Genomic DNA, 15032 nt, shown 5'->3' with positions numbered 1-15032 from the left:
GGAGGGCAAAATGTATAAAGTTGTTAGGTTGAACATTATGTTAAAAAGGAAAATGGGATACTATGAAACAATATTTGGTACCTTATTTAACCAAATGACAGCAAAAAGTAAAATAGGAATTAATAAGATTATAAGAAAAAGACCTAGTTTCTTTAAAAGAGAGAAGACGTCTTCTAAAATAAAGAATAATAAGGTCAACATAAACAATAACAAGGATATTATTCTGATATGACAGAATCTTTGTCTTCTTGACAGAATACTCAGATGGTTAAGAAAAACTTTTGATAATCTTTCATAAAGAGCAGACCAACAATCTGCTTTATTTAAACAGAGAGAAAATCAAACTCCAGTTTTGTATGAATACAAAACAAACCTATCAAGTTTTGGTCAGCATTGTCTACAATGTACAAAATTCATTTCACAAACCTTGTACAACTTTTCATATGCATTCCAGTCTTGCCTTACATATTGAAGCTAGCCATTTTACTTTAGGATAAAACTGTAACTCCTTTAGACAAGCTCATCAGCTTTTCGTAGCATTGTATATGACAAACAAAATTCACTTTCATAAGCCTTCACAACTTTCTATATTCACCCAGACTTTGTCCTACACATTATTGAGGACAAAACTACAATCCTTTCATTCTGCATTCTTTAGTAGCTGCGTACCTTAAGTTACAAAAAGATCTTGAAACTGTTTTTAAACATGCTACAAAACATAATTATTCTTAAAATAAAAACAATTTCATTAAACACAAACTTACGTTTTTCACCATCTTAAAGATCTACTAGATATAATGCTAGCTTATTTCATCAGTAAATTTGTATAAGTTTAAGAAGAACATACCCAAGTAGAATAAAACTGTATTTCTTGGTTTAAAAGTCATCATAAAAACAAGAATAAAGCTAAACTTTGTCACTGCAGTTTTGTAGCTATATTTGCCTTTTTTTCTTCTACTGGAGGTTAAAAAAAGGCCTTTGTTTTCATAAGATTCTAAAATTATGAACAACTTCAAAAGCACCAACTCTGAAAAATATACTACAATTACTATGTTCCAAGCATAAATCCAGAAAACTTTTTACCCTCTCAAGAAGATTTTTCTTTACCTACTGAAATTTGGCAGTTAGATTTTATTTAATTACCCCCATTCAAGGCTATACATGTTTCAATAATTATTTTTTCACTTCTTTTTCCCCTATGATCTGAGAAAGGCATGGTGACCAGGTTTAGACCCTCCAGGGATGAGAATCTAGATCAGGTAATCTGACTAAGATACTAGATAAATTGAAATGCTAAGTGAGGTCTCAGGCCATCCAAATTGGGTAGGAAAGTCCATCCTAAGTGTCATTTGTGGCTTCATGACCAGCAGCAACAGTTGTCCTTCATTCTCCTAATGTTTCTGGAGTAAAGGAGACCAAGAAGAATCCTGGAGGAGCTATTCTGAGACTGTGTTACATGATACAAGTATATCGAAGTACAACAAAGAGGTTGACAGTAGTGGATTCTGTGTTCTGGTTCTCCCTTCAGTAAGAGGCACTCAATGCTTGGAGTGTTGGAGGCTGACGTTTCTCAAGTGAGCCAGTTCCTCTTGCCCTCAGCCAAAAGAACTGCCTCGTTTTCAGGGGAGCAGCTCACATCCAATGACCTGTCAATCAACACCTTTTGCTTCAAGTTGGGACCACCCTGAAAGGCTATTCCAGCTTTATAGCTCCCCACGGGATTAGCTGAGGCCTTTGTCATGACAGCATCCTACCTCTGCCTTACTGCCTTCACTCCTTCATCTGTGTTGATCCTGAAGGTATTTACCAAAATAAGCCTTTGGCAGGTAAAATTCTACCTTGGAGTCTATTTCCCAGAATACTCAACCTAAGACATAGGGGAAAAGAAAGAATAACCATGAGAGGGTATACAGTACCCATCTACATTGTCCCATCATTCATCTCATGGGTGCTGAGCTAAATATCCTCCACATCACTATTGGCATATCACGATTATCATAATCCACATAAACTAACGAGAAAAGCCAGAATAAATGTTTTGGCTTACTGCTTTCCTATTTTATTATTTCATTTTCTATCTCTCTCTCTCTTTTTCCATGATAATTCAAAAGTGTTATAATTTTATATTTTTCATACATATTTTTACATATTTTACGTTTCTATGTACACTATACAATTCCATATATTTATTATGCAGAATATATACATAAAACCATACATCTGGTACTTTGTTGAAGATTTATGGGCTTTCAAGGGGAATTTAACTTCTATACTAACCTTACAAGCTGGACTCTTATATGTGATAGAGAAATGGATGGAGAAATGGGGCAGGGAGGAGAGGAAGAGTTATTGAATTCCGTTTGGGGCATGTTGAAGTTTTTCTTTCCTTTGAGACATCTGGCTATATTAGCCAATGCAACCTTTCTTTCCCTACCACATTAACCTGATTTTATTAAGTGGCTTCTCTTCTGTATTAAATTACCTCCTCTCAGTTGATATGCTGCAATTCTTGTTAACTTTTAGTAATTGTCTTCCCCCTCTGCTATATCTTATATATTTTCATGCAACAAACATTTTTAAACCCCAACAGCCAATATGAATGAGCATTAAACCTTATTTGTCCTTTAATTTGGGTATATGTATCTTACACAACATTAGATGCGTATAGTTTATTACGTATTTTCCACTATTTCCCCCTCCCCCATTTTATTACAGAAATTTTAGATACCAAACAAATGTATAGTTCTCTGCCTCATGCTCATTAACCACCAATCCGTGACAGCTGGGTTTCAAAGAGAACAGTTTTTTGCTACCCAAGAAGCAGGAGATCAGATGACCTATCTGCCCAACAATCTGTCTCCCAGGGTCTAAGGAGTTCATGTTTTTTATGGATTCAAACAAGGGGGAGATGAAGTTGTTATCAGAGCAAGTATAAGTAGGGTAAGGACTAGCCTAGAATAATCCATTATAATAGTAACTGTAAATAGGGCGGAGACTAGGCTAAAACAACCATTACAATTGTAAGTATATGCAAGGCTGAGACTAGCTTTGAATAATCATTACAATCATTGCTTATAGTAACTATAAACAAGGGTGAGACTGGTTGAGTTTCAGTAATTTCAAGTATTAACTTCTGCATATTCTACAATATATAGAAAGAAAAACATCTATATAATGATTCAGTAATCACACTCATTTGTTAATTCTTAACTTCTCCAGTCACATTTTCAAATATGCAGAAAAGTTGAAAGAATCGTACAGTGAACACATATACAAACCATGTAGAGCCTACAATGGATGTTTTGCTCTGTTTGCTTTACCATATATCTTTCCATCTATCTATCCCTCTCTCCGTTCATCAATTCAACATACTTTTTACCATGCATTTCAAAGTAAGTTAAAGACACCAATGCACTTCACCCCTAAACAATTCAGCACTCTTATAGAGTTCAACATTTGTTCATAGTTCTTTCTTAGGTAAATTTTATAATATACAAATCTAGTATGTACTATTGAATGAGTTTTAATGAAACCATACAATTATATAACCCAAACCCTTATAAAAAAAATGCAGACCATTACCATCAGGCCAGAAAATTCCCTTATGCCCCCTCCCAGTCAATTCTCATTCCCATCCTCCCCAAAGGCAAGTATAGTTATGATTTTATTCATCAACAATTAGTTTTGTCTATTCTAGAATTTCATATAAGTGAAATCATATAAAAATATCTTTTGTGTAGGTCTTATTTTACTCAGCATCATATCTTTTAGATTAATTCATGTTGTTGCATGTATTAGTAGATCATATTTTTTATTGCTTAGTAGTTTTCCATTATTGAAAACCCCAAATTTTGTTTATCTATTGTTTGGTTGATGGATACCTGGATTATTTCCAGTTTGGAGCTGTTATGAGTAAAGCTATTCTGAACATTCTTGTACAAGTGATTTTATATATAAGAATTATTTTCTCTTCAATAAATACCTTAGGAATGTTAGTTTTACAAGAAACTGCCATAACTTTTACCAAAGTAGTAGTATAAAATTTTATACTCCCATTTGGAGGTGTTAGTCTGTTTTATTTTAAACATGGGCAGGCTGGATAACCAACAGTGACAGTAGTTGGATCTTCTTTGGTAAAGAGGGAGGCTATATTGTTAGGCCCTTAAATAGTCTCTACTTGTACAATCACGGCCACACTTTTCCCAGACCACTATACCAGCAGTGGGGCAGCTGAAAAGAAAACCTGACTAATGTCTAGAGGGTCATCCTCTCCATCTCAGTGTTCAGTAACTATTCTGAGTTGTTATGCTCTCTGGTAATCATTAACATGAGACCATATGGTATGCTTGTTATGTGCCCACTGGCATAGTTCCATCCATATGTAACCAAGAAATTAGGGTTTAAGGAATGATTTTGATTACTGAACCATATTCCTTTTTGCTTTCTGGGATATTGGAGTAGACAGAAGGGAATACCCGAAATCCCTAACTCTATTTCAGCTGCCCTGATATCTTAAGTGATTGTAGACACCCTTTTCTTGTGCCTTTGTGACTATAAGAGCTGTACTCCTTTTATCTGGTTGTTTTCTTGTAAGACAAAGGCCCTAATGCTAATGAAGAGTTTGAAGTCAGCCATTAACTAAGTTAGTGTCAGTCCTAGACATTTGTAAATCTTATCAGCTAGATTCTACTTTTGAAAGAAAATTTGTCTCCCTTCTTTTTAGTCTGCACCTTTAAAATTGAAGTGATAGCTCTGCCTTCCCTCCTTTCAATTTATGTTCTCCAAATTATAACACTGTCTTGTCTCCTTTTCTGCTTTGAACTTGCTATTCGAAACCTCATCTCCCCTTGCTAAAATCCTCAAAAACTTTGAACCCCCTAAACTCGGGAGGATAGATTTTGGGCTGCTAGGTCAACTGCTCTCCAACTACAAGCCTAGTAATAATCTCTTTCTCTCTTTGAAACCCCAGTGTCTTGGGAATTGGTTATTGAGAGCATTGGACAAAAAAATCCACAGCCATTGTCTGGTGACACATACGCCTTTTCCTCAGATTTCTTTGCTTCTGATCTCCCAATCTTCTTTCAGGCCCTTGACTAAACAGCCAGGTCATTTCCCAGTGTCCAGGAGTCCATGTACTTGTACCTCAGGCCACGTTCTACAAAAAGTGGATGATTGGTTATACCCATTCTGAATATTTCCCATCATTCAAAGGATTGCTGCTGTATCCATCCAAATTTTTTACTCAATGGCTCTGATGGGCAGTTCCAGCCACACAGACACTTGGTGTTCCATGGTCAAATCAGTATTTTTTAGGGTCCAGTACCCTGCCAGGAGTTGTTTACAGAAAGGCATATCTGCACCCCTAAATCCTAGGGAAACGTTTTTTGGTCACGAGAACAGCTTTGGACCCATCACTGTCGAGAAGGGGATGGCATACTTTACAGGCCAAACCTAGGTCATTTGTGGCCAAGGATAATCAAGGAAACTGATTAATAGCCCAGGCAAATTTCCAGGTAAAGCACTCTTGCCTAAGGAAGAAAATTTTTGCACATCTTGAGGAACTACCACAGAAGTCAATTTCCACAGTGGTATTTACAGTGGAACATTAACCAAATCATATATTATGGTTTCAGAAGGTAGGTTTGGCAGCAGTTGACTAGACCTCTAGGTTAAGGCAAGGATTATCAATCAGAATGGCTCTTGAGGTAAGAGTAAACACTTCTTGGACTGTTTTCTGGACCTATCAGGAAATGATCCTGAGATTGGAGTGGTATGGGAAACATAATTGGACTTCCTCCTGATTTGGGCAGGTGAGGATTCAAATTGTTGTCCTTTGAGACATCATGGTGGGGGTATTCTGTTTTTACTCTTAGTTGTTGAAACAAAACTAGTTTAAAATATGATATACTTCATAGGACTATTGTGAGAATCAATAAGATAATTCATATAAAGAATCGAGCACTACTGCCTTCAAAATAATAATTTATAAATATTGTCATAATATGGTTGTATTCTTATTGTTGTTGGTGGTGGTTATTTAATTAAATAATGGATGCAGGAAGCATGTAGGTGGTGTAAGAAAAGCAATGAATCTTACAGTATCTTCTTGGAACAGTGAGAAAAACAACTTACCCAGAGATACGCAGAAGGATTTCAGGGCAAGGTTTTTGCTGAAGACAATGAGATTGTAGTAGTGCTGCCGATCTGAAAAAGGTAGATGATTGGAATAGTGAAAGATTGTCCAAGGATAAAAGAATTTAAGAAAAAAAAACTAAATAACTTATGTATACAGTATCTAATTATATGCCTTCAGTCTTGGGCAAAATGGGGTTAGGGAGGATGGAATTGCAAACAAATTTTGAACTCTTTCAATATATTTACGTGTAGGAGTTATGGGTGAAACAATTTTAGATGTATAGTGTTAAAAGAAATAAAATTGGAAACAAAAACAAAATAGAGATACTATGACTAAGAGATTTAAAATGGAGTCCAAAGGTCACTCTGGAGGTTACTCTTAGGCAGGCTTCAGGCAGATATCACAATCTGCCACAAAGTATGCAAAGCCTCAGGCACCAATGTTCTTCAAAGCCCCGAGACATATGGACACCATAAACAAACCACATGATAAAGAACTCAGTTAACTATCTAACCTGAAGGACAATTGAGTACCACAAATGTCCAACAAACACAAACAACATATCTAAACTTCTTTTCCTTTAAAAATGTGTGCCTACACTTATTCACTGTTGGTGGGAATGTCAAATGGTGCAACTGCTGTGGAAGGCAGTTTGGCAGTTCCTCAAAATACTGAATATAGAATTGCCATATGACCTGGCAATACCATTGCTAGGTATCTACTCAAAGGACATAAGGGCAAAGATATAAACGGACATTTGCACACCAATGTTTATAGCAGCATTATTTACAATTGCAAAGAGATGGAAACAGCCAAAATGTCCATCAACAGATGAGTGGCTAAACAAACTGTGGCATATACATATGATGGAATATTATGCAACTGTAAGACAGAATAAAGTTATGAAGTATGTAACAACATGGATGGACCTTGAGAACATTATGCTGCGTGAGACTAGCCAGAAACAAAAGGACAAATGTTGTATGGTCTCACTGATATGAACTGACATTAGTGAATAAACTTGGAATATTTCCTTGGTAACAGAGACCATCAGGAGATAGAAATAGGGTAAGATATTGGGTAATTGGAGCTGAAGGGATACAAACTGTACAACAAGACTGAATACAAAAACTCAGAAATGGACAGCACAATACTACCTAACTATAATACAATTATGTTAAAACACTGAATAAAGCTGCATGTGAGAATGATAGAGGGAGGAGGGCTGGGGGCATAAATGAAATAAAAAAGAAAGATAGATGTTAAAGATTGAGAGGTATAATCTAGGAATGCCTAGAGTGTATAATAATAGTGACTAAATTTACAAATTTTAAAAATGCTTTTGTATGAGGAAGAACAAATGAATGTCATTATTGCAGGGTGCTGAAAATAGATGGTAATTAATATTTTAAAATGTCACTTTATGTGTGAGACTAAAACAAAAAATGTTTATTTGGTACAAAATTTATATTTTGACTAGTGCATTTCTTAATATAACTTATTATAGATAGTTTGATTGAGCACCATAAGTACTTGGAATCTCAGGTAGGACATGAGATTTTGTTGGTTTGTCCAGAGTGATGCCCCTATGAACCCCAGAGTGATTTGATCAGAGAGTGGAAGAGTATTTGCAAAGCCCCCTTTGGGGAATGGTGAGAATGGGGAGAAATTCAACTTCCCCAAGTTGAATTCTTGATATTCTCACAAGCAGTGTGGACAACCAAAGCTATAGGCTGAGCCCCCAGTCTTGGGGTTTGTTCATGTGAAACTTAACCCCACAAAGGATAGGTCAAGTCTACTTAAAATTTCGGCCTAACAACGTGGGGCATGACTCCCAGGGGTGTGGGCCTTCCTGGCAACGTGGGACAGAGATCCTGGAATGAACGGAGACTCAGCATCAAGGGATTGAGAAAAACCCTAGAATGAGCTGAAACTTAGCATCAAGGGATTGAGAAAAACTTCTCGACCAAAAGGGGGAAGAGTGAAATGAGACAAAGTGTCAATGGCTGAGAGATTCCAACCAGAGTGGAGAGGTTATCCTGGAGGTTATTCTTACCCATTAAGTAGATATCACCTTGTTATTCAAGTGTAATGGAGAGGGTGGAGGGAACTGCCTGAAAATGTAGAGCTGTGTTCCAGTAGCCATGTTTCTTGAGGATGATTGAATAATGATACAGCTGTCACAATGTGACTGTGTGATTGTGAAAACCTTGTGTCTGATGCTCCTTTTATCTACCTTGTCAACAAAGGAGTAGAACATATGGAATAAAAATAAATAATAGGGGGAACAAATGCTAAAATAAATTTAGTTTGAAATGCTAGTGATCAATGAAAGCAAGGGGTAAGGGGTATGTTATGTATAATCTTTTTTTTTTCTTTTCTGTTTTTTTTTTCTTTTTCTATTGTCTTTTTATTCTTTTTCTGAACTGATGCAAATGTTCTAAGAAATGATGAATATGCAACTAAGTGATGGTATTGTGAACTACTGATTATATATGTTGATGTTTTATTTGGTTTGTTAAATTTTTTTAATTAATAAATACATTTTTTTAAAAATGTGTGCCTGGAAATGCCAATGCAGGACATGATTTGGGTTGCTACTTGAATCCATGTTCTCCAAATTCCAATTCTAGACCCCACATAAATGCCTTTGTTGCCTAGCAGCTTGATTTGTTATTTCTCCTCTGACAGAACTCTTAGAACCAGATTCAACAGTTCAGTATAAAGATTTCAGTCCCATATATATTCCTGTCCTTTCAGTCAAAGAAATAAAATTTAAAACCACTGCCCTCCTTTAGATATTATTTCACCCCATTTAGCTGCATTCTTTCGGTTCCACCTAGCTCTGTCCACAGGTCCTCCTTTAGCCCTTGGATGAATCAAAAACATTCTAATTTTCCCTCCTCCCAAAGCCAAAAGCCACTTAAGAAGACTTTTAGGCCTTGTAGGATATTGTAGAAATTGGATTTCTGATTTTTCTTTCATGGGCAACCTCATTTAAAGCTAACCAAATTGAGTCCTTATTTGGAATGAAACTAGTCAAAACTTCTTTAGGGAAATTAAACATAGTTTGCTCAGTACTCTGGTTCTTGAACACCATAATTACAAATTACCCTTTTTTCTCCTCGTTCCTTGAATGAGAAGGAAATGCCTTAGGTTTCCTTATAAAAAAGCAGAAAAACAAACATAAACCTCTAGGATACGATAGCCAACATATAGGACCTTGCATAAATTCCATTGCTGCAATGGCAAAACTTTTAGAATGAGTTGAAGAATTAATTATAGGATCTCCCTGTCCTATGTATCAATTGACACACTCTTTACCAACAGGTTAACTTCTTATAAAAGTCTCTTACTTTCTCCTCCCAAAGTCTCCTTTGTTCATTGTCACCACCTTAATCTACTATTTCTGATGAAAATTCCCATGACTGCATAATTTTAACTAATTATTAACTCCTCCAACAGATTTACAAGGATCTCCAATTAATAAGGCAAATGTTATCCAGTATATAGATGGTTCCTACCTTAAAAGTAACTCAGGAATTTACTCCCCTGTTGTACATTTGACATATACCAAACCTCATCATTAAGGAAAGATACTGTTGCTCCTTTGAGGAAAAGGCAATGGAGGATCCAGTTGAAGGCTGTCTTCTGTTGTTACCCAATGATTTCCAACACCAAGAATTGGGATGATATCATGTTTATGTGGCAGTAGTCGTAAGCTTGCAGTTCATTCATCATCTTTACTATATAGTTCTACTCCACCACCCAGGAAAATATCTACTGACAGACCATCTATTTCTTTCAAATGGCTTTTGGCAATATGAACTTTTCCATTCTATCCATTGATCACTTAGGCTATAGTAGGTCCAATTCTTTCAAGGCAGTGCTTGTCTTCAAACTATGCTGTTGAAATCACTTTGCATCCTCTATAATGTAATAACTGAATGTCTATTGTACCAAATGTATTTGCTCAAACCATTATCAGCACCATTTTCCAGAAGAGAGATAAGAAAGCTAATGTAGAGCTGTATAGTTGTGCACTCCATCCCAAATTGTTTCAGCTGCTTTTGTCCATCTAACCTTTTCAGTTTTATGAACCAAGTAATGCTCATACACTGTAGCTGTTCACAAAGTTCATGATCTTTAGAATTCAGAGATAAAACTCCAACTATTTCATTATCTTGTTGAAATAATGAAACCTTATTTCCAACATTTAACAGAATTCCAGCAAGTTTTCTCTCCCAGTGGGAAAGAAATACTTCTCCATTTTCATTTCTGCAAGAAGCTTTATATTTATCTGGCTCTGAGCACAAGCTTTAATTTCAAGTTTCTCTAAGTTCTCCTTTGTAATAGAAAGATTTTCCTTTTCTTGAAGTATAAACATTACTTCTTCATTGTGGAGTTTTGTTGAAAATATTAGCCTTTCATAGTCACCTGCCTCCAAGCAACTCCAATAGCCTAAGCCTCAGCCACCACTACCTTCAAGCCGCATGAGTTATTAAGAAGGAAACACAAACATACACACATATATCTGAGTATAGAAAGTATAAAATATCTGGAAGATCGGTAGGAGACCAGCAGTTCACATAGGGCCTTATAGACCATTATTATAAAGATACTGGTTTTTACTCTGAGGGGAATGGGAAGTCTTTGGAAAGCTTTGAGCAGAAGAGTGAAATAATCTGTAGTGCTTTAAAAGAATCATTCTGGTTGCTATGAGGACAAAAATAGATCAGTTAGGAGGGAATTACTTAAAGGATTCCAGACTCAGGCGAGAGTAATGGAGGGGTACAAAGAGAGAAGATTCTGGGTATATTTTGAAAATGAAGCTGATAGGATTTGTGGTAGTAAATAAAAGGTATGGTAGATTCAGTTATGTACCCCAAAGGGGGGGGGGGGGGAGGGACACGTTTTTATCTTAATCCCATGCTTAGATGGCAAATAGGACCTTCTGAAGATGTTATTTTTAGTTAAGTTGTGGTCAGCTGAATCAGGATGGATCTTAATCCTACTACTGGAGGCCTTGTAAAGATAAAGCCATGGAAAAGAGCCATAAGTCATGGAACTAACAGAGAAAGGGGAGGGCATCACCATATATACTGGTTTAGGACTGTTGAAAACTCATATTCTTTTTCCTTATTCAATCTTGTTCGAGCAGACCTATTGTTTAGAGTGGGATCTTTTGATCACATTGTTTCCATGGAGATGCGACTCACCCAGTTGTGGTTGGGACCTTTTGATTAGGTGGTTTTCGTGGAGATGTGACCCTGCCCATTCAAAGTGGGTCTTAATCCACTTGCTGGAGTCCTTTAAGAGGGAAACATTTTGGAAAAAGTTCAGAGCCAACACAGAGGAGATGTTTGGAGATGCAGAAATAAACATCCCCCCCCCCACCCAAGGGAACCAGAAGCCAAAGGACCAGCAAATTACAGCCACGTGACTTTCAAGCTGACAGAGGTGTTCTAGACACCGTTGGTCTTTCTTGAGTCAGGTTTCTTTCCCTGGATGCCCTCATTTGGACATTTTTATGTCTGTATAACTGTAAACTTGTAACTTAATAAACCCCCTTTATAAAAACCAACCCATTTCTGGTATACTACATTCTGGCAACATTAGCAAACTAAAACACCATGTGACAGAGACGCTAAAGAACACAAGGATTTCCAGCCAGTTGGAACACTACCAACTCCAGGAAGAAGTAAGCTTTCTAGCTTCTGAACTGTGAGCCAATAAATTTCTGTTGTTTAAGCCAATCCATTGTGTGGTATTTGTTCATGGTACTAGTTTCCTATCAGGGAAATTAAGATAATAGGCATTAGAGAAATAAAGGAATTAAGGACAACTCCAGTGGTTTTCATCTAGGCACCTAAAAAATGGTGTTGATGTCAGAGGGGCAAATTTCAGAGGAGAAGATGGAGAATTTGAGTTATATTACAAAGACTCTTGGGAACTTTTGGGAAAATGGCAGAATAGGGAGCCCCTGGACTTAGTCCTTTCACCAAAACAGCTATTAAACAGGCAGGAATGGTCTGAAACAACTATTTTGAAACTTCAAAGTATAGCATCAAGGGAAGAGTGGGAGGAAGAAGTTGATAAATTATTGTAAAAACTGTAAATTGCTCTCTCCACAGGGTGGCTACCAGCACCCATCCCTCACTCTGTGGCAGGCTGGCACAGTGTCCAGTCCCTGGCTAGCAGCTGGTGACAGAAAGGGACATAAAAATCCTCTTCACCAAGAACAGGTGTGGGCACAGTTGATCACTGCTCATGTTTTTTGATTAGAGAATTCAGACCACTGAGCCCTGTCTCTGAGTTACTATATCAACCCTCTTGGACAGGGGCAGAGGTGGTGGAGATTTAAAGAGGTAGCTCTTCCTCAGAGTATGGAGAGCAATCAGCTAAATGGCTGAAATTGCTTAGTAGCCCATGGAAACTCAGCTTTGGGGAGCCATCAGAGAATATTCGGTGTCCATCCTGATCCCCTCCTCAGGACACTCTAAGCCCCCTTCATGGGTCCTTGACTCTGTTTTGGTTGGGAAAGACTTACTTGAGAAAGTCCTCTCCAGAGTGACCCTCCTCCCAGAATTTATCCTCCAAACAAAAACAGCTTGATACAATGAAAGGAATGTGAAAACTATAGAGATAGACAATCTTGGACAAAGGCCTGTCAGCTTCACATACCCTGGAGAAGGTGGTCAGTTTCCTGGAAGACGGGTGGGGAGGCATCCAAACTTCTGTAAACAGGGGAACAAAAAAATAACAAGCAGAAGCCCAGGACAAGACAGAGACCCAGAAAGACAGGAAAAACCTTGTATACTGTATTAATTGGGCAGACATTCCTGATAGAAGTGTTGAAACTCAAGAAATTCTCTGTCTTATAAGAAGCTGTTTACGAAACCAAGAAACAGAGCTCCCAGGGAGTAAATCCCAGATTAACATTTTAAAATATTAAAATATACAGTGTGCAAGAAAAGAGTGCAAGACAAAGAAATAGGAAATGATGGCCCATCCAAAGGAAAAGGCTAAAAATACCAAAAAGACTAATTAAGAAGACAAAAACATACTGAAAAAAGACTTAAATCATAAAGTACTCAAGATGACAGTGAAAGAACTAAAGGATATCAGTAAAACAATGAATGAACAATATGAGATTCTAAGTAAAGAAATATAAATTTTTAAAGGAACCAAACAGAACTACTAGGGTTTAAGACCAGAAATTGAAATGAAAAGTGCCCAGGAGGGTTTCAAGAGCATTTTGGAGCTGTTAAAGAAAGAATCAGTGAACTTGAAGAAAAGACACTTGAAATGAGTCAGGCTGAGGAGCAGAAAGGAAAAAGAAATATTATAAATGAAAATAGCCCAGTATACCACTGGGACACTACCAAGTATACCAATAATTGCATTATGGGAATGTAAAAAGGAAAGGAAATAGAGAAGGATGAAGAAGAATTAGTGAAAGAAATTAAGGACAGAGAATGTCCCAAACTTTGCAAAGGATGTGAATATGCACATCCCAAAATCTCAAAGAACACCAAACAGGATAAACAATAAGAAAATACACCCCATAATATATTGATTATATTATCAAATAAAGGATAAGGAGAGATTTCTGAAAGCTTTAAGAGAAAAACAACATATTATATACGAGAAGTTGATTAAGGCTGACTTCTTATCAGAAATGATAGTGGCAAAAATCTCATCAAAAATAATGGTGGGTTGAAATATCTAAGGTGCTGAAGGAAAATAATTGCCAGTCAAGAATTTTATATCCAGAGAGGGTCTCTTTCAAAAATGAGGGAGAGAGCAAAACATTCTCAGATAAACAAAAACCGAGGAAGTTTATCACCATTCAATGTGCCCTATAAGCAATGTTAAAGGGAGTTCTTCAGACCAAAAGGAAAGGACACTAGACAATGGTTCAAAACAGCATAAAGAAATAAAGACCTGCATTAAAGGTAACCATATGAGTAATTATAAATGCCAGTATTATGGTATTGTATTGTTTGGTACATAACTCCACTTCTTACTTCCTATAGGTGCTAAAATGCAAATACATGAACAGTTATGATAAATCTAGGTTTTTAGACATACAATGTACAAAGATATAAGTGGTAACAAGTACAAAAAATTATGGATGGACAGAGCAGTATAGGAAAAGTATATGTGCAAGCTTCTGAAATTAAGTTGGTATCAAACCAAACACGATTTTATATACTTAGGATGTTAAATTTTAGCCTCATGGTAACCACAAGTAAAACAGATGAAAAATATATCCAGGTAGAAATGAGAAGACACTCAATATGGTACCACATGAAAAAGCAAATACATATAAAATTGCACTTTAAGGGAAAGGACAAACAGGTTAAAAGGTTTGTAAAGGCTAAATAGCAAAATGGCAAAAGAAAATCCTTTATCATCAGTGTTGACTTTATTATATTTTTCCCTTGTTTGTTTTTAACCTATGTTTTATGCAACTTAGCATGCGCGGAAAAACAAAAAACAATTTTTCCCAATCCAAAAGCAGCGGTCAATTACTGCTTCAAATATCATCAGTCACACTGTGCGCTACAGTTTGAGAGTGTGTGCTACAGTTGAGAGGCAGTCTTCGGTTAATTCCCAGGATACAAAGCGAACAGTGAAGTAAATGTTTACACTGGATGAAAACGCTTGGGAGTATGTCTTTACAACCAACCAGGTTACCTTCATTTCCATATCATTAGGTTCTATCTACATTCTGAAACAACAAATGGAAATCTAATTCAATACCTGGAGGAAAACTTATAAAACACACTTTAAAGGAAACCTTGACAACTAAATGTTTAAGTCTATATTCAATATTAAGAAGACAATTCTCTAAGACTTTTGTCTATAGATATATACATGTATCTTTTTA

General features: G+C 36.6%; 1 pseudogene; it reads right to left on the bottom strand.

Annotated features, from left to right (window-relative positions):
- Positions 1-9661: 9661 nt before the first annotated feature.
- LOC143682367 (quinone oxidoreductase-like protein 1 pseudogene) lies at positions 9662-10567 on the bottom strand (annotated as a pseudogene).
- Between the last annotated feature and the right edge of the window lie 4465 nt (positions 10568-15032).

Source organism: Tamandua tetradactyla, chromosome 1, assembly GCF_023851605.1.
Source record: "Tamandua tetradactyla isolate mTamTet1 chromosome 1, mTamTet1.pri, whole genome shotgun sequence".
In the NCBI taxonomy this organism is placed as follows: Eukaryota; Metazoa; Chordata; class Mammalia; order Pilosa; family Myrmecophagidae; genus Tamandua; species Tamandua tetradactyla.
The sequence above is the reverse complement of the archived record's forward strand: the minus strand, read 5'-3'. Positions and strand labels throughout refer to the sequence as shown.